Raw genomic sequence first — 21,958 nt, 5'->3', positions numbered from 1 at the left:
CTCCATGAACCTCAGCTCAAAATCAGAAAGGTTACAAAACCATGATGATCACAATGAATATCCTCTCTCCTTTTCATATATCCCTTTGTGTTTTTACCCTCCTAATTTTGATTTTGAGCGGCTAACAAGTTTCCCTACATTTGCCCCGAATTAACTATCATTATCCAATGTTACCCAAGTAACATCAAATAATAGTCCCCCTTTACAAATGACTATAGCCTATGGGGTTAAATAGGCTATTGTGCCCTCCCTTAGGCAATTAATTTGAAGACGACACTACAAATCCCGTACACATGGCAATACCAATTGAGCATGTGTGTGTGTGTGTGTTTGAAATGGCCTATCCAAACCACAGAAGAAGCTGACATTTACAAATTTTCTATTTTATGAGATAATGCTTTACTGTGCAACTTTGCTGTACATCCTTGTTGGCTTACCATCCTGGTATGTGCATGCATGCTTTGTCCTTGGTTTTCTGATCTCCATTATGTTAAAGCTCTGGAAGTGTATGAAATTGACATACATCCATTTGTATGTAATAAATCTGCTCTTACAACTCAGAAGACAACGGGTACGGTTTTGCTCCTGCAACTCAGAAAATGATGGGTATGGTTCTGCTCTTGCAACTCAGAAGATGATGGGTATGGTTCTGCTCTTGTGTAGATCCCTTGAGAAAGCAACTGTGTTAACTGGATTTGGAGTAGCCTGTCAAAAAACAGGTGAGAATTATTTGCCATGAGCTTATGGAGTTTTGAAGATGGTGACTCATACCCATTGCCATTGAAAATATCTGGAATATGCATGCCCTTTGCAAGTGTAGTATTTAATTTTGTCAGGTCTAGTGATGGGGGAATCAATGGTGGCTTAGTAGAAGGGTTTCTCTAGCTAACATTAGCTCGTCTCTCTTCATATTTTGCACAGACTCTTGAAGAACTACAAGGCGTAAATGAACAGAATTATCCAACCAGGAAACCATCTCACCAATATTGAAATGATGTTCGCATCTTGCTGCATGGATTATTAGATTCAATGGTCTTACCTTAGCTCTACCCCAGTAAAACGAGAACACTAAAACACATAAGATTATCAATTCAACATAATTTTCTTTTGTACAAAGTACCAATTGCAAGGTATTGTATGCTGGCCAAAATATATAAAAAAGCAGGATCAATTGCAAGGTATTGTATGCTTGCCAAAATATATAAAAGCAGGATCAATTGCAAGGTACCACATACATGTCAAAATATATACAAAGACAGACTCTGCTTACAATACAAAACAATCCTAAAAGCTGCTCGTAAGAAATGCAATGATAATAGGTGCACTTCAAGGTGACTAACCTAGATATTTCCAACATTCTGTATAAAAACATCATTTCATTTGGTAAACTGAAGCAATTTGGAAACAGCCTGTTCAGATGATTATTGTCAAGTGACATGACAATCCACACAATAACAGATGACTGCCACTTCAGTATCATATTCAAGACTAAAGTCTGTATCTATTCTACATAAACCTAGGTGGAAGACTTATGAGTCCACTAAAAATACTTTAAACGCACTATGACAATGCTCCAATATTTCAACCATAAAATATGACTAATTTCACAACACAAAACATGGAGACATTCTATATTCACCATGCGTGTTTGCTATACCTTTTCAGAGGGTTATATGAAGGAATATACAGAACTGTACTGTGCTTACACATTGACTAATCATTCAACTGTTCAATGTGCTCAAATGTTGATCCTCTTAACATTCATCCCTCACAAATTTTTCACAACAAAAGGATTATCATAAGCTCTTAAGAGTTGGCCTTTATGTGAAATCTTGAGAGCTTAGAAATATCCTATTGTTGCCAGAAATTGTCAGAATAAATATTACAGGGTCAGTCCCTGAGAGCATTGGGCAGCTGAATGAATCAGTTAACATGTTTGTAGAATTTTACTTTTGAATCTGGAAACATATCTCGATTCTCAACCCATCTCATCTGATTCCCGTACAGAACTTAACTCTGCTTACATGTTAACTATCATTCAACTGTTCAATATACTAAATGGCAATCCTGTGACATTCACTCCTCACACATTTCTGACAACAAAAGGGTTATCATAAGCTCTTAGTACTAGCTCTTACAACATCTTAAGAGATTACAATAACACTCTTGTTACAAGAAATTGTCAGAAGAAATCTTACAAGACCATTACCTAAGAACATTGGACAGTTGAATGCATTAGTTAACATGTTTGGAGAATTCTTACTTCAAATCTGGATCCATCATATGATTCCTGTATGTGGTCAAAATTGTCTTGAAGGTACCTACATCATTCAACACACAAAGCTATTCAGCACAATCGTTAACACAAAACATCACAACTGCACAATATAAATGGTGCATCCAAATTGGCATTCACGCGTCTAAGGTCTTTTTGGCATATCTGGTGTGGGTGTAAAAGGTTTCCATTAAATCTCATAAGCCTTTTTAACTATTATAAATAAACCACTAAAGTAAAACAAACAAATCAGTTATAAGAACTAAAAAGAAAGCTTGAAAAAAGATTAACATTTTCTAAAAGGCAAACACTAGAACACACTTCAAAATACTTTTCCTTAAATAATTCTTCCACCTGGGATCAAATTTGAAGGGCATGGGCGTATTTCAATATTAAGTCATACTATATTTTCAACCTATGTTGGCAAGTTAAAATTAATGTTCCACCAACACTCTGGGACAGGGAGACGCATGTTTGGGGAGATGCACAGGGGCGACGTGTGGGAGTACCCTCAAATTTTAGGGAAAAATAGGGGGGACAGCTGGATATGGGGGTATATAATTTTTTTAATATATATATTTTCAATAATGAAAGCATTAATACATTGATCCATACATGATTGAATTAAATAATGAAATACACTGATCCATATTCATCATTCATACTAATACATACATCATTCATCCATACACCACGAGATTCAATAATGAAATAGGTTGATCCATATTCAAAGTTGGAAATCTCCAGTCATGCCACCTAGCCACAGCATCTGTAAAAGAGAAAGTGCCCAAATAAGGACCATATTGCAAGTACACGTGACACAGCCCAATCTGTCAATATGTATTGGAAGGCAGAGCATTGGATGAAGAGAGATGAAAACTCATACAGATTCAATTGGACCTACTCAATTGGACCTACAACCCATTCCAGCCACAAAGCTGGAAAGAGCACAATAAAAATAAAAGCCCACATTCAATCTTATCACTGTTGTGGATTTTGTCCTTAGAATGACATGAGACATTCCAAATATGATGCCCAATCTGATATGTTGGCTCTTCTAGCATGGATGCAAAGAGAAAGCAATTACAGTACGTGATCTGTTTTCTATAATATAAGACTATTTTTTGCTCAGAAAACATTAAAATAAAGGTAGACAAAAAAGCCCACATGCATTACATATAGAATATCATTCCTTCGGGAAAGCCCTAAAAGCCAAGTGTGTGTGGAGACTAATATCAAAAGAGGACCTCTGGAATCAGATTCACATTCAAAGATATATTGAGCCCAATTCAGCAGAAGACAGGATTGGAAACCCAAACAAGTCAATCAGCAATGCATCCATATTATCGAAAGTACTGACAATAGCATTCCTTTTAATAGAAAATTAGCTGGCATGGAAGGTTCGCAATGAGGCTAAGGCAAAGATCAGTATAGACCCATGGATAAGCAGTGGAGCTGAGTACAACCTGCCAGAAGCAGTGATAAACTCTCTTCAATCAGGCCCAGCCAGCTGGACCAGGAAACTCCTCCATTTGGCAGCAGGATTGGAAGAGCGCTGAACAGAGAGGACTCAAAGGCCAAGACAATATTCAATCGAAAGGATTTACAAACAAATCAAAAGTGTGCCATGCCTATATAAAAGACTCTGATGATGAACATGTCTGGTCTAAAATCCAGACTTGGGGATTTACACTCCAAAGTTAGGATAAGAATCATATGCCCTGGACAGACCAGAATGCACACTCTCATGGTGGAAGCGCATCTGGATCAGAACCTTTCAAAAGTTCATTATTTACATGCAGTTGGCAATCTTAAATAGAGCACCCACATAGGAACTTCTTCAGAGAAGGAATGGATCAAGTCCAAGCAAATGTATAATGTGTAAAAGAGGTGAAAAGAACATAGGCCACTTACTGATATTCTGTTCTTACTAAAGGGAAGTCTGGACTGAAATGGATAGTTTGAGAAGGATAAAGGACTGTGGACAAGGAGGATATGCTGAAGAGTGCTTTAAAAAGTGGTAGCAAAACTCAGATCTCAAAGACCTCAAAGGCCTTCCTCTAATAGTATCATGGGGAATCTGGAAAGATAGAAATGTTGAAATCTTTGACGACAGGTATATAACTCTTTTTCAATGTGCCTTCCAAGGTCAGTCAATCTTCTCAAACTTCAAAGCTTTTTCATCAACCCCTACACAGAAAAAGTTGATTCGTGCTCCTATGGACAAATCTGGAACATGGGGATTACTTTGATGGAGCTAGTCAAGGTACCCCCCAAAAAAGGGAAGCCAGAGGTGTGCTCTATCTCAATAACTCTCACTGTATCAGATTTAAAATAGATTTAGGTGAGGATCAAATAACTAAACCAAGCTTATTGCCCTAACAATACTCTTAAAACTAGCAGCCCACAGTGGCATTTCAAAAATACAAGTGTTTGGTGACTCATTGTTGTTAGATAGTGTACCCCAGATCATCTTCTACTAGGTTGGAGCACGCATGGCAGATCTGGGCACCTTCTATGCAGCAGCATTACACAAATCCATGCAGCATTAAATTTCAAACAGCATAATGATCTGTTGGTGAGAATGCAGCAATAAATAGACAGTAAGGGCACATCACAAATTTTAGTATTCCAGCAATAAGGGCACATGCACGCATGTATGCACCAGCCATAAATAGAATAGGATAAGTTTATCATTAGACTTCAGGTCAAAGATAAAGTGCTAAAGTTAGATGAGGCAGTTCTGTTTTATTTTTCGCAGTCTTTCTGAATTCATTTTTTATCAGTTAGATAGGGCACAGATCCAGAGATCTAACCAATATATCTATTTTATAAACCCTAGGTGTCACTTATAAGAGAGAGTGAGAGTATGGATCTGTAATAGGGTTAGTTTCAGTTCTTACACAAAATCCTTTCTAGCAAATTTTCTAGCAGATTTTTATTCAGCAGTATTGGAATAGCAGTAACAGGGGCTTTTGACATTGATCTATGTGTTCCAATGTATGTATTCCAACTGTGTTTCAAGATTATAGTGAGATTCAGATTGCAGTTTTGATTAGCCTTTAAATTTAGACAGTGTTAGTTTCCATTAGAAGAAGAATCTGTTTACAATGTGTTAGACAAATTCATAATGGTATCAGAGAGGTTTGTTGAAACATTCTAAAAATCCTTGAATAGATAGTAGGACTGCTACCTATGAAAGGTAGCAGTCACAAGGCTCCAGGGGTCAGATGCTGTGATCCATGCTTGAGAAAAGCACAGTGAAGTTTCAGGTTGTCGGGTTCTTTGTTAGGCCGCTGATCTGTTTTAACTTTTGTTTAGGTGATATTCCAATGCAGCAGTATGGCTACAGTCAATCTCAAATACAAGGACAGATTGGAAGGTCCCTCTTAACTTCATCCCAGGGAAGTCTCAGGTAACCAGCCTAGATCCATCTTAACTCCAGATCTACCAAGAAATTGGAGGGATCAAATCTCTTTTCACTCTAAAAGAGGTTTTCACCTCAAGAGATTTAATCCCTCTCGACACTCAATAGATCTGGAGTTGAGATGGATCTAGGCTGGTAGAAATCATTCTTACATAAGAATACCATTGGCAAAAACATGGGTTCTCAAAACCTGGAGCCCAAAAACCACCAACGATAAATTGACTATTTTACCTCAATTTTATTTTAATTATTAATTTTATTTTTTATTTTATTTCATTTCTATTTTATGCAATTTGACCAAGTCAAAATGTTTACATAACAGGACACGACATTACAACATCTCTTCCATACCAGGCAGGAGAGCGCCTCTAGGCACAAAGATATTGTTGGAGTAGGATTTGTCTAACTTCTTTGAGAAACTAGTTGTAGAGCCTGCCAAGCAGCCAAACCTGTGTAATTGGTAAATCATAAAAAGAAGATGGCCAAGGTCAAGTGAGTCATACTTGAACCTATGAAGGATCATTAGATCCTTCACATCACCAAAAAGACCACAATAAAGTACATGTTTGATGCTCTAGTCACTCTATCATACTGAGAACATCAAACAGAAGACATTGTTAAGAAATAAGCTTAATCCCTGCAATGAGCAAAAGGATATCGTAGTTGCCTACTTAATGAAGATTATTGATCGCCATGATCAACTTGCAGCAATTGAGAGGAGGTGAAGGGTGAAGAGCTAGTACCCATTGCATTAAATAGGTCCTGTTCTTTTTGTAAACTTTTTGGCTATGACATCTGCGCCAAAAATTTAAAAAACTTCCCATTTTTAGGAGGCTATGGAATGACTTCAACTAGAAGGAGACTATTGCAGGTATTGAGGAGGAGCAGAATGTTGTCCTCATTAGCAAGAGGAAGAAGGGCAACAAGAAAAGAGAAACTAAGAAGGGTTAAAAAGGGAAGCCAGAGGAGCCAGGTTCTTGTAACCAGGGAAAGAAGGACTTGAGCCACATCAAGTGCTTCAAGTGTCAAAAGTTTGGGCACTTTGCTTCCAATGTCGTCAAAAGAAGGGGAAGGGCAAGCAACAGCGGCAGAAACAACTTGCAAGGAGTACAAAAGCATCAGCTCAAGTGGATGAGCTTTCATCCAATCTCGAGATACACTTCTCAATGGTCTCATGCCTGTCATCTGACATCATGTCTGACGTCAACTAGTATGTGGACAGTGGAGCCTGCAAACATACAACCTCTAACAAGAGTACCTCTAGTAGAACTTGGTGATGATGCCATGTATCAAGTTGCAAGAGTGGGATCCATCAAGTGATATCCTTAAGCTTACTAAGTTATTGATGTTTTGTATGTACCTAGCTTAACTAAAAATCGCTTTCCAATTTCAGTGATGATAGATCCTACATATATGGCTAACTTTGAAGATCAACAAGTCCTCATCCTAAATTGCAAGGGAATCCTATAAGAACTTTAGGGTATGATAGTGACAACTTTTGTGAGCTTCGACAAAAGAGACTAGGTCACTTGCACTAGTGAATGTTGCCAATCTTGAAGAACATGGTGTGGGGATTGCCAATCTTCAAGGCTGAGAAGAAAGGAGTGTGCAAGGGTTGTGCACTTGGCAAGCATGTGAAGGATGTTTAGTGAACATAGGTCAAGAGGGGTTTCTGACCTAATCAACTCAAATGTATGTGGGCCCATCTCTTCAACTTCCTTATCAAGTAACATTTACTATGAATATTTTATTGATGATTCTTCTAGGAAGTCCTAGACTTACTTCATAAAAACCAAGGATGAGGACTTTGAGAAGTTTTGAGAGTTTAAGGGTCTTATAGAAAATCAAATAGGTATAAAGATTAAGGTGTTACGGTCCGACTACCAAGAGTATACCCCAAAGGAGTTTAATACCTTTTGCATGAAAGCAAGAATCAAGAAAACGTTGATAGTTGCCTACAACCCTCAGTAGATTGGGGTTGCAAAGAGGAGGAAAAGATCTATCGTAAAACAGTCAAATCCATGATTCATGATCTAGTTCTGCTCATGTGTCTCTGTGTATAAACATGTCTTATCATTGTCTATATTTTGAATAGGTATCCTCACAGAATTTTGAAGGATAAGACATCAATGGAGGAATTCAGAAGCCTCAAGTAACACATCTTTGAGTTTTTCAGTTGTCCTATCTACATTCATATTCCAGATGAGAAAAGGACCAAGTTGGAACCTTCTAGTTTGAAGGGCATCTTTGTAGGTTAGAGTGAAACCTCAAAAGCTTATAGAATATACATTCCATCTCAACATAAAGTAGATGTGAGCAGAGATACCAAGTTTGAAGAAAATGCATGGTCCTCTAAGTCTCAAGAACCTCCAATAGTGACCATGGAGGCAGAAGAGCTTGGTATCCCAAAAACAGATCTGCAGAAATCAAAAAGATCATGAAAAACAGAATTAGATCAGCAAGATTTTGGAGGTGCAAGGGGTGCCTCTTTACCTTCAAGTTCAGCTAGAAATCCTAGATGGCTAATCTAGACATTACAAGAGGCAACAGAGTAAGTTGGTGCTCCAACTACTTCCCTTCAAGTAAGCCACCCTCCTAAAAAGTTCCCCAGTTATGTTGCACTAATATCTTCCATTATTGAAACAAAACCTTCTAGTAACAAAGAGGCAGTAAGGAAGCAAGTACTGCAAAATGCCATGATGGAGGAATACATCTCCTCCTAAAGAATGATGGGTAGGAGATAGTGCCTAGACTAGTGGGGAAGTCAGTGTTTGACTCTATGTTGTTTTACAAGGTTAAGCATGCAACAGATAGCAGCATAGAAAACTGCAAAGCTCAGTTTGTGGCTAGAAGGTTCTCCCATTAAAAAGGAGTTGACAATGATCAGACTTTTGCTCTTGTTACTAAATATACCTCTATCAGATTTACTATGTCTTTCACAACAATCTTCCATTGGATTTTATATCAAATTTATGTAAAGACAACATTTCCTAATAGGTTGATTGAGGAGGTATATGAATAAACCAACCAAGAAGCTTTTAGGTGAATAGACTTGAGACCCATGTTTGCAAGTTGAAGAAGGCCCTTTATGGGTTGAAACAGGCACCATTTGCATGGCACTCCAAGATCAATGAGTAACTTTCAGATTTGGGTTTCACTAAGACAGATGCAGATTCTAATTTTTACTATTTGGTTGATCATTCTAATCTGCTTGTTTTAGTCCTATATGTAGACAATCTTACACTCACAGGAAGTTCAAAGAAATTCACAAAATGGTGCAAGGAAAAATTGGCAAGAGAATTTGCCATGACTTGATCCACTACTTGCTGGCTCTAGGGGTGTAGCAAAGTGCAGGTGAAGTGTTCCTTGGACAGAATAAGTATGTAATTGAAATTCTTAGAAGATTTCAAATGATGGACTGCAAACTCATGTCTACTCCCGTAGTATGCAATTGAAATTCTGAAGAGATTTCAAATGATGTACTGCAAACCCACGGCTGCTCCCATGTGGTAGTAAATACGTTGTACTTTGTTGATTCTAATTCAGATTTGATGAACATCTGTATACAGGGAATTGATAGGTTTCCTCGTGTACTTAGTTAACACAAGGCCTAACATTTGTTGTGCAGTCAACACTTTCAGTACAAGGTGCAGCCTAGGTAAGTTCATCAGGTTGCCACAAAACACAAGCTCTAATACTTGGAAGGGGGCAGTACATTTTGCACTGAGATATGTTAGTGATGGAGAGTTGGCATCGCAAGGTTTTCAAAATTCTGATTGGGCAGATGGTGCTGGTGACACAAATAGCACTTCAAGGTGCTCTTTCAGTTTAAGTTCAGCTAAAGTTTCCTGGTTCAGTAGTTAACAAAGTACAAACTTATGCAGCACTTAGTTCAACAGAAGCAGAATATATGGCTGCCAGTTCTTCTAGTTCTGAAACTGTTAAAATTGGCAACTAGGGCCAAACTCCACATGAGTCATCTTATTTATGACAGCTGATATTTTTCTTGGATTCCTCTCTCCGAGGTGTAGGATTGATCTAAAAGTCATCTGATTCTAACATGTACCAATGAAGATATGAATTTATTTATATTATGGACAAATTGTCAAGGCCGTCCAGCAAATTCATGTAGGCTCAGAAGCCCAACGTTAACCTATAAATACGTGATGCCTCATCTTCATTTGGACACACTTCATCTTCACACATCTCTCTCTCCTCACATGATTGGGTCCGGATTTCTGGGTTTCTCTCTCTCCACATGTGCAAAGGAAAGGCTGTTTTCTTGCTGTCCCTGCGTTGACCAGATTTGACCGAAAACTTTAGGAGGCTGTTTTGACTGTGTTGACCATCTTTGACTGCGGTTTTGTGTGAAGAATTTCTGTTTGGGCAGGCCACAGTTCTGGGCACGAAATCCGAGGCTGTTTGACTTTTGTTTGACCAGCGTTGACTGTGGTTCGGGCTTATCGCAGGTTGACTGTTTGACCAGACTTTGACTAGGCTGAATTTGACTGTATTGAGGGCTGTTTCATCTTGCTATTTGGAGGCCGAAGTTAACTGAAGTTGACCAAATCTTTAAGGGTCAAATCTTCCCGATTGACCAGCGTTGACTTTTCTAGTTAGGTCTCTTTTGCTGCTGTTCTAAATTATCAAAATTTGTAAATTGTACTATCTCTCTCTGCTGAACTATTGAAGACTAAAAGAAGAATTGATCAAGGGTTTCCCCACATTGGGGTTTGTCCCTGGCTGGTGCCACATCTTGTGTCCTCTTGTTTTGTCTTGTCTTCTACTGTTTATCTTTATGTTCTATCTGCATTCTACTATTATGTTGATGTGATTACTAAATTGGATATTGATATTGGGCTAATAAAGAAATTGAAGTAAAATTGCTCTCAATCATAGAACATACCATGGTATCGGAACTAAGGTGAAGACAAAGCCCAAGCAAGAGTGAAAGAGCAATCACCAAAGACAATTGGACAAAGACAAAAGACTCAATGGGTTCCTCATTCTACTTCCCGGTTGAAGACAAGCTCCATGATAAATCTGACTATCATGGATGGAAGATGTCTCTTGATTTGACCTTGGAAGAGAAGAAAGTGATGGATGGATTATGTGCAGAGTAAAATCCCTAAGCCTCTTTCAAATGCATCGGTTGTTGCGAAGACCAAGTACAATAAGGCTGAAGTCAAAGCGAAGAAGATTACCAGGGATTCCATTGACAAGCATCTGATGGCCTATATCTCCGAATTGAAGACTTCCAAGGAGATATACGACAAGTTGGTCGACATGTTCAAGGTTAGCAATGCTAATCAAATTCTATTTCTCAAGAATAAGTTGAAGGATATTAAGAAGGGCAAGGACGAGGACATTCAATCCTATTTCTTGAGGATTACTAAGATCAAGAATGATCTACTCTCGATTGGAGAAGTCATTCCTAACAAGGAACTTACTCTCACCACCCTTGGAGGACTCCCACCTAAGTGGTTTGTATTTAGAACCACTATACTCAACAAATATCGAATTCCAGGGTTTGAAGAATTGATGTCGAGATTCATTCAAGAAGAAACAAGAATGGTGGAGCAAGAAATGTCTTCTAATAGAAGCAAACCCACTGTATTCTCTGCTCATACCAAGAGGAAGAACAATGCAGGTTCAAAGAAGCAAAGTCAAGGAAGATCGGGATTCAAAAATGGAAGGAAGGGAAGATGATTTGTTTACAAAAAGTTTTCCCACTATGCAAGGGAGTGTCCTAATAGAAGGGATACACCTCGAGATGATGACTATCATAACAACTCCATGGGCAACTTCAACAACAACGATCAAATGAATGGCAAGTCAAATGGCAAAGGAAAAAAGGATGCACGACATCAAGGAAATGGTCGACCCTCCAAAAAATCAAGGAACTCCAGGTATGGAGAATCCAATGTTGTTAACAATAAGCAAAAAGAGTACTATCTTATATCCGTCGTCTCCATTGCCTCTCCTCCGGACACTTTGGGAAATTGGTTGATTGATAGTGATGACTCAAGGCACTTCACCGGATACAAGGAAGCCCTCTCTAATCTGATAGAAAAGGAGACAAACTTGGAGATCATCCTTGGAGACGGTGCCACCTATCCCGTGAAGGGAGTTGGGAATGTTACCCTTCAATTGAATCAAAGTAACATTATTCATTTGCAAGAAGTACTATATGTACCTGATCTCAAGAAGAACCTGGTGTCCATTTCAGCAAAGGAGAATAAAGAATTCAAGGTGGCTTTTATCGATGGAAAGGTACGTGTTTGGAAAAGAAATTTTAAAGATGCTTTTATTCTTAGGTTCAGGGTTGACACTTTGTATCAAGTTGGAGGAAGTCCTTTGGGAGCCATGTCTTGCAAAACATCTCTACAATCTAAACTATGGCATCGGAGGTTCACCCATCTTCATTATAAGGCCCTACTCGATGTAAGACAGATGGTGACAGGTATGTCGAAGTTCAAAGTAGAGCATGAAGGTAGAAAAGGAGACGAACTTGGAGCTCATCCTTGAAGACGATGCCACCTATCCCGTGAAGGGAGTAGGGAATGTTACCCTTCAATTGAATCAAGGTAACACTATTCATTTGCAAGAAGTACTATATGTACCCGATCTCAAGAAGAACCTAGTGTCCATTTCAGCAATGGACGATAAATAATTCAAGGTGGATTTTATCGATGGAAAGGTACGTGTTTGGAAAATAAATATTAAAGATGCATTTACTCTTAGGTTCAGGGTTAACACTTTGTATCAAGTTGGAGGAAGTCCATTGGGAACCATGTCTTGCGACACATCTCTACAATTTGAACTATGGCACTAGAGGTTCGCCCATCTTCATTATAAGGCCCTACCCAATGTAAGACAGATGATGACAAGTATGCCCGAGTTTAAAGTAGAGCATGAATGTGTATGTCCGGGATGTGCCGAAGGAAAACTTACAAGGGGACCATTCCCCTCAAGTAACAGTAAGACCACAGACATATTGCAATTGATCCACTCTGACATATCTGGTATGATGCCTGTAAACTCCTTGGGAGGATACTTATATTATCTCACCTTTGTGGATGATTATTCACCTGATTCTGACATTTCAAAGCCTTGATCGAAAACCAATTCGAGAAGAAAATCAAGATATTGAGGACTGATAATGGGGCAGAGTACGAATCCAATGAATTCCAAGATTATTGCAGAGAAGTTGGCATTAAGAGGGAGACTAAAACGCCATACACTCCTGAGCAGAATGGTGTGGCATAAAAGGCAAAATCGCTCTATTGTATAAGTTGTCCATGCCATGCTTCATGATCAAGCCCTTCCAAAGTTTTTATGGGCTGACGTTGCAAATATCGCCATGTATGTTCAAAACTAATGCCCTCATCAAGCATTGGACTCCAAGACTCCCGGAGAAATGTTCACTGATAAGAAACACGATGTCTCTCATTTTAGAAATTTTGGAAGCCCCGTATATTTTCATGTATCGAAAGAAAAAAAAAAAAAAAAGCAAATTGGGTGCATATGGGAAGAAAGGAATCTTTGTTGGCTATAGTGAAAATTCTAAGGGATATAGGATTTATGTGGCTAGTCAAAAGGAAGTTGAGGTAAGTCATGATGTCACCTTCGACGAAGATATGGCCCTCAGGAAGATCAATAGCCTTCCCAAAGGAAGGACAAAGAAGTTGATCCAGGAAATCAGTGTGAAAAGATGACGAAACGATGCATGATGTTAATGAACCTATGGATCCTATTGATCCACTCCCTCATGAGCCTTCCTCCTCCAAGAGGAGACCCTCATGGCTTAGGGAGACTCTCGAAAACGCTGAGAGGCACATTGCACCAAGGGTGACTTTCCATGAAAACAAGAAGCCAAACAAGTACCAAGGATATTTGACCGCCATGAGCACTATCATTCAAAATGAGTCTTCATCATTCGAAGACGTCGTTAAGCAACAAGCATGGAAGGATGCTACGAATAAAGAATACGAGTCAATTATGAAAAATGATCTCTAGGATGTGGTCCCTAGACCCTAGGACAAATCGGTTGTCACTTCTAAGTGGCTCTACAAAATCAAGCATGGAGCTGATGGAAGTGCAGAAAAATTCAAAGCTCGCTTTGTTGCTCAAGGCTTCTCTCAAAAGGAAGGTGTAGATTATGATGAAATATTTGCACCTATTGCCCGATACTCCACCATTCGCTTGATTATAGCCCTTGTTGCCTCGCAAGGATGGAACCTACATCAGATGGATGTCAAGACTGCCTTCTTGCATGGTTCAATCAAATAGGAAGTCTATGTGGAACAACCTGAGGGGTTTGAAATACATGATCGGGAATCTCATGTATGCAGGTTGAAGAAAGCTCTCTATGGATTGGAGCAAGCACAACGGGCTTGGTATGAGAGGATCGATAACTATCTGATGAAGCTAGGATTCACTAGAAGTGAAGTCGATCTGAACCTTTACTTTAAGGTTGAAGATGATAATCCTCTCATTCTGGTACTTTATGTGGATGACCTCTTTCTAACAGGTGCAAACCCTCTCATTCACAAATGTAAGAGGGAGTTCGCTTCTGAATTTGAGATGAAGGACCTAGGACCGATGCACTATTTCCTAGGGTTGGAGGTAGTGCTGCTGGACCTGAATTGGGAAATGCTTCTGAGTATCGTCAACTCATTAGGAGCACTGATGTTCTTAGTGAACTCCCGTCCGGACATACGTTTTGTAGTTAACACATTGAGCCAATACATGGTTGAGACTCATTATATACATTGGATTGCTACCAAGAATCTTCTGAGATATCTTCGAGGCACAATCACTCATGGACTGAAATACACTGTCGGAAATGTGAGGCTGCATGGTTATTCCGATGTTGATTGGGCTAGCAGTGTGGTGGATCGCAAGAGCACTTTTGGATGTTGGTTTTCTTTGGGTGCTACTGCGATATCCTAGATGAGCAGGGAGCAGAAATCAGTTGCCTTGAGCACCGCCGAGGGCAAATACATATCTGCTAGTATGGCCTCCTGTGAAGTTATCTGGTTGAGGAAGCTCTTCAGTGAATTGTATGGACGTGTTGGATACCACCGTAATCCTCTGCGACAACTAGAGTGGGATCCGATTATCAGAGAATCATGTGTTTCATGATTGCTCCAAGCATATAGTATCAGGTACCACTTTATTCGAGATATGGTACAACGAGGAGCAATAAGGCTCCATCACATTGGGACTGATGAGCAGGTCGTCGATATTCTGACAAAGCCCCTACGAAATGTCAAATTCTAAGCCTCCCGAGAACGACTTGGAGTCGTGGAGAGACCCTCTTATGAGGGCCCTGTATGAGATGGACATTGAGCTCTAGGAGCTCCGAGGGGCTTGGGGAACTTCTTGGAGCAGTGAGCAATCATAGGTTGAGTGGTTCAGCCTTCCCCTAGTGGTTTGCTATGTACAGGGTGAGTGGTTCATCCTTCCCCTGTGATACTTGTTAAAATTAGCAACTAGGGCCAAACTCCACATGGGTCATCTTATTTATGACAACCGATATTTTTCTTAGATTCCTCTCTCCGAGAGGTGTAGGATTGATCTAAATATCATCCGATTCTGACATGTACAAATGAAGATATGAATTTATTTATATTATGGACAAATTGTCAAGGTCGGCCAGCAAGCAAAACATGCATTCAAACCACCAACTCATCCTCAACATTGCATATAAAAGGAGAAGACCTCAAGTCATTTTATCATCATCTCATCTTCACACATCTCTCTCTCCTTATCTGATTGGGGTGCATATTTGGGCAGCTATCTCTCACATGTGCGAAGGAAGGACGGATTTTGTTGACTGTGTTGACCAGCATTGACCGAGCTACAGGATTGTTGTTTGAATGCATTGATCTCTAGCGTTGACCTGTTTTGATTGCGATTTGGGTGAGGTATCTCTATCCTAGCAGGCCGCAGATCTGGACACTGAAATCGAGGCAATCTAACCTCTCATTGGCCACAAATCTGGGCACTGAAATCGAGGCAATTTAACCTCTCATTGACCAATTTGTCACTGGAATTTTTTGGACTGTTTTGGGCTGATTGGGCTTGATGTTGGAGGCCGAAGTTGACTGGGTTTGACAGAGCTGATTGGCAGAAGAATTCTACCATATTTGACCAGCATTGACTTTTTTGGTTAGGGCTTTTTGCTGCTGTCATAAATTATCAGATTTGTACATTGTACATCTCTCTCTCTGCTGAACTATTGATGAATATAAGAAGAATTGATCAAAGGTTTCCCCACATTGGGGTTTGCCCCTGGCTGGTGCCACATCTTGTGTCCTCTTGTCTTGGCTTGTCTTCTACTGTTTATGTTGATGTTCTATCTGCATTTTACTATCATGTTGATGTGATTGCTAAATTGGATATTGATATTGGGCTAATAAAGAAATTGAAGTAAAATTGCTCTTAAGCATAGAACATACCATTGTTAGCTAAAATTAGCAATACCCCTTGGCGACATATGAGCTAAGCGAGTGGTTCATCCTTCTCCTGCCGAGACATCCTACCCATGCAGTCTGGGACTCATGGGAAGTACCTCTCATCTGGCCAATGAGTAGGGAAATGAGGATAGGGACCATAGTACTACTAATGGACACATCGTGTACTACTGTACTCCCTATGCTAGGATGTCCGATATTGATCCGAGATCAATTGGAATTGACTTCGGGCTAGTAAGAGTGGTATGAAACACTCTCTTTTGATTGGGACTGACTTCGGATCAGCAGAGAATGGTATGATACATTCTCGCTCACTTCTTTTTCTTCATAGTTTAGCAGAGCAGTGCATTGATGGAAGAGATAGTATAGATTGGAAAATGGATTAGCAAGTGGAGTTCTCCCTAGTTGAGAGCAGTGTTTTACGAAACGGCCGTTTCGTTCCGTTTCAACACAAAAAAATGTGACCCAGCCTTTGACCCGGCTCGGCTGGCCGAGTCAGCTATGACTCGGCCGAGTCAGCCAATGACTCGGCCGAGTCATAGCTGACCCGGTCAACCCGGCCGGGCCCTGTCATGACTCGGCCGTTTCGTTCAAGTGCGGCTGGGGCAGCGTAATAACCAAAAATAAATGACTTTTTTGCTGATTTTTGCCAAGGATTCAGAGGGAGATGTAATGTTTTGATGATGTATGTCCATCAGATAAGGATCCTCCCATTTTCAAATGAAAGAGGTAATTTTAAGATGTAAGATCTAGCTTTGTTTCTAAGTGTCAAAGGTCTGGTAAAATTCAACAGCTATTGTAGACTACACACAGGGACATTGGGGTATATCTGTATCATACATCACATTTAGCTGCCACGCAATGCTTTTGCACTAAACAGAATATTCTTTAATGTATACCTCTGTTCTAGAGGCGAATAGTAAAGGATCAGAACCGTGTCATAATCATAGAGTTGTGAACCACTGTCAAAACAATTTCAGAAAACCAACGATTATGCCCTCAGAACAAAATGACTAAAACCTGCAAAATATATGTTGAACAAACCCAGGGAATCCCAGAACTATAAACCACAAACCCTTATACAAGTTCAATGCTGTTACAGATCAAAGGATGTCCGAATTATCTTATCTCTTTTGGAGAAAGGATGTCCGAATTACCTTAATCTTTTGACAACCTTTTGGTCCAGCAAGATATTAGAAGGTTCAAACTTCAATTTGGCATTTTCAACAATTATTTAGCCTTTTAATATGCTTCCATATTATCAACTTATTTGGGGCTTGTGACCACATAGTGGGTGCACCAACTTAAGTTGGACATATCTTTCAAACAGTAAGGAGTCTCGCAGCGTGCTATATATCCTTAGAATCGTAATGACGAGGAGAATCCAATAAAGATGGTCAAGCAATAATGAAGCGGAACATAAAGATGAGTCTTTGATCATGTATGACAGAGTCCAGAGTCCAGACTACAGTTGACTATGTATTTACTATTGCCATTGGGTACACCGTACCATTTTGATATAATGGATTGGTTCATGAGCCTACTTTGATCATATGTTGTCTTCCATGTATATTATAATGTTGTGTGTTTGAAAACTTGAATGAAAATCTTTAAAATTATGTTTAAAATTATGTTTTTTTATAAAAAAAATAAATATTTAATGTATTTTTTACAACGACCGAGTCATTGAAATCGAGCCGGCCGAGTCATTGCCGTTTCCGAGTCCGAGTCCGAGTCGATCCTCGGCCGAGTCCGAATCCGAGTCCGTTTTGTAAAACACTGGTTGAGAGGGAGTGTTAAAATTGGCAACTAAGGCCAAACTCCACATGGGTCATCTTATTTATGACAACTGATATTTTTCTTGGATTCCTCTCTCCGAGAGGTGTAGGATTGATCTAAAGATCATCCGATTCTGACATGTATAAATGAAGATATGAATTTATTTATATTATGGACAAATTGTCAAGGCCGGCCAGCAAACTCATGTAGGCTCAAAAGCCCAATAGTCATATCTATTCATCCTCAACGTTAACCTATAAATACATGATGCCTCATCCTCATTTGGACACAATTCATCTTCACACATATCTATCCTCACATGATTGGGTACGAATTTTTAGGCTTCTCTCTCTCTCCACACGTGCGAAGGAAAGGTTGTTTTCTTGTTGTCCGTGTGTTGAACAAACTTGACCAAAAACTTCATGAGGTTGTTTTGACTACGTTGACCATATTTGACTGTAGTTTTGTGTGAGGAATTTCTATTTGGGCAAGCCGTAGTTATGGGCACAAAATCCGAGGTTGTTTGACCAGCGTTGACTGTGGTTAGGGCTGACCACAAGTTGACTATTTGACCAAACTTTGACTAGACTGAATTTGATTGTTTTGAGGGTTGTTTCATCTTGCTATTTGGAGGCCAAAGTTGACTGAAGTTGGCCGAATCTTTGAGGGTCAAATCTGCCTCGTTGATCAGCGTTAACTTTTCTGGTTAGGGCTCTTTTCTTGTTGTTCTAAATTATCAAAATTTGTAAATTGTACTATCTCTCTCTGTTGAACTATTGAAAACTAAAAGAAAAATTGATCAAGGGTTTCCCCACATTGGGGTTTGTCTCTGGCTGGTGTCACATCTTGTGTCCTCTTGTCTTGGCTTGTCTTCTACTGTTTATGTTTATGTTCGATCTGTATTTTATTATCATGTTGATGTGAGTGCTAAACTGGATATTGATATTGGGCTAATAAAGAAATTGAAGTAAAATTGCTCTAAAGCATAGAACATACCATTGTTGCATGAAATTAACAGAAACCAACCGGTTTTGGAAAGTTAATAACATCGCTGACAAACCAAACTTTGGATACTTCTGTAACAATCAAAGTTGTATCAAACTCTCTAAAAATTCAGTTTTTCATGATCAATCCAGACACACTGAGATCAGATGGTATTTTATCAGAGAAAAGAGTTCAGAAGGGTGCTGTGGTTCTGCAGCATATTCCAACAGATCAGCAGGTACCTGGTATTTTGACTAAACCTTTGACCAAAGGGAAGTTAAAGATGACTTGGATCGGTGGAGAACACTTTCCTTGATAGGAGGGACTGTTAAATAGTCTTCCTCTGATCATCTTCTACTGGGTTGAAGCACAAATGGCACCTTCTGTTACAACAGCATTACACAAAGCCATACAGCAGTAAATGTCATACAGCATGATGATCAATATATGAGGATGCAGCATAAAAAGGCGTTGTGGGCACATTACTAATTTTAGTATTCCAGCAGTGAGTGTGCATGCATGAATCAGCTATAGATAGAAAAGCATGAGTTTATCCTTACTCTTCACTTTAGAGATAAGGCACTAAAGTTATATGAGGCAGTTCTGTTATATTTTTAACAGTCTTTGTAAATTCGTTTTTGTATCCGGTAAATAGAGTGCAGATCCTGCTTGCAGCACAGTCTCTTGCATGGAGATCCCAAGATCTAAGCAATAGATATATTTTTGTAAACCTAGACACCCACTAAGATCTATAAGAGAAAAGGTTAGGGTACAGATCTGTATCGATATTAGAGTGTTTTAGTTTTATTTATGCTACAGAGAATACAGAAAATTCTGCATATCAATTTTTCTAGCAACTTTTTATTCAATGATAATGGAATAGCATTAAGAGGGGTTCTCAACAGTGATCTACATGTTCTGTGTATGTTTTCTAACTGTGTCCGCTTATAGGCTCAAACGAGATTCAGATAACAGTTTCGATTAGCTTTTAAATTCAGATTGTGCTAGTTTCCTGTAAGAAAAAAATCTGTTTACCAAGCGTTACTAAATTTCATCAGTTGTTAGTAATTAATTGGATAAATGACAGTAGCAGAAGATGAAATCAAACGTTCTGTCCATTTTTATTTCAGAGTGCTTTGAACATGTCTACAAACTATGTCACAAGGTTCGTCAAACTTCAGCCTTAGGTTCGAATTTGAGCGAACCTTAAAATATTTTTGAGGCTCAACGAACCTGATCGAACCTCATAGCCATTGACCAAGTCCATGGATCAAAACTTATAACTTCATGTCACAACTCAAGCTTGTAATTTATCCTTGCAGTTTCCATGCCCGTGATAGCCTTTTTGATGTTTACTGATGTTGATTTCTTACTATTTTATCATATAATTCATATTAAATTAATGTATGTATATATTTGTAGATAGACGAACATGATGGCGAACCTCATCAAAAAATTCAAATTCAAACGGAGCCTAATCATTGCCGAACCCGAACCAACCCGAACCATGCGACATTGTCTACAAATAATTAAATGGTGAAGCAGACACCTTGAGGAAGGAAGGACTACAGCTGGCTGAGGGTTCAAGGTTATGGAGGGAAATCAAGGATTGACATATCTTACAGGAACATATTTCTCCATCCTCGAATGGGGACTCTTATGACGGTCAGTTTTCTGAAGATGATCCAAGTGCCTCAAAAGAAGATTTCTGAATTTGAGAGAAGATACAGGACCCTTCAATCCATATCAATGCTTTCTTCAGGCTTAGCAAAGAATGTATATTTTCGTTCTGATATTTCTCGAAGCTTCATGCATTTACAGAATGTATCTCTTTATAGTCAGATGAAATAAAAAAAATTAGAAAAATTGAGGGAAAGTATATCAATATCAATCGATATGTAAGCCAATAAATGCACCAAAAATACACAGATTTAAAAAAATATGCCTGCTGTGAGTCTGTGAAAGCAAAATATAAGCAGCACCTCTTCTGGAAAATGTGAAGCAGAAATACAAAACAAAAAAGACATCATGATAATAGAATATGGGTTGAGAGAGACAAAATAAATCAAGGCTTAGACTCACCTCTATCCGATTGCATATGAGGATCTGAACCAGCCGCATCGGATTGTCCACAAATGCAACTTTGTCCGTATACATTATGGAATCTGGGAATTCAATTTAGAGCACATTGTTAATCTTCTTCAAGTGGATCCAGATGCATCTTAGCACCAGCACCGATCAAGTCAATCCATCACCTGGAAAGAGAAATAGCACAATGCAAATATTTGCAAATGCGCCTACCTGAAAAGGGGGCACGGCGTAAGAGGCCCTCTTGAAAACCCTCGTGGAAGGATCTATATCTGCGGACCTTGAAACCCTACATCCGATATAACAACCCATTTTATGATATAATATTTTAAAAAGATTAAAAGCATTGTCGCCGACCCTGAAACCGTACACAGTACTGCACTTAGAGATTCAAAGCAACGTCGATAGGAGGATTCGGATATGGAATAAGTTAAAAGTAACATTTTAGTAAAATATCACATATATGTGTTGTATGATTCGACAATTTTATTATAGTTAATAAAAGAATTAATAAATAATGTGACTGTTTTAAAATTTAGTATATAATTTTAAAAAAAATTAATAAGGTGGGAAAATATTAGTTTTAAGATTCAAAAAAAATAATTAAAAAGAGAGATAAATTTTAGGTTTAAATTTAAGTTTCAACACAAAGGTATTATATCGAAACATTTTAAAAAGTTTTTTTTTAAAGAAAATTAGTGATTAAAACATTTCCCAAATAAATTTTAAAGGTTTAAGGCTTAAATATAATAAAATTCGGCATATATATGTATATAGTAATAAAGAGGTCGACCCCATAAAACTATCACGTAGCATATTGGGATCTCGCGAGTGGCATTTTCGTTTTAATGTCCATGACCAAACATCAAAAGCCTCTGACTTGCGACTTTAATTACACCATATCCATTCAATTTAATTATTTAC

At 38.8% G+C, this 21,958-nt stretch overlaps 1 long non-coding RNA gene across 1 annotated transcript; it reads right to left on the bottom strand.

The window, feature by feature from the left end:
• Positions 1–1,621: 1,621 nt before the first annotated feature.
• Positions 1,622–21,434, bottom strand: LOC149217045 (uncharacterized). The gene is made up of 2 exons (XR_016251210.1): positions 21,029–21,434; positions 1,622–2,321 (listed from the first exon to the last, which is right to left on the bottom strand). It is a non-coding gene; the product is annotated as an uncharacterized LOC149217045 (long non-coding RNA).
• Between the last annotated feature and the right edge of the window lie 524 nt (positions 21,435–21,958).

This window comes from Pinus tabuliformis, chromosome 1_1 (assembly GCF_031772625.1).
Source record: "Pinus tabuliformis cultivar Carrire ecotype Pingquan chromosome 1_1, CPIR1, whole genome shotgun sequence".
In the NCBI taxonomy this organism is placed as follows: Eukaryota; Viridiplantae; Streptophyta; class Pinopsida; order Pinales; family Pinaceae; genus Pinus; species Pinus tabuliformis.
The sequence above is the reverse complement of the archived record's forward strand: the minus strand, read 5'-3'. Positions and strand labels throughout refer to the sequence as shown.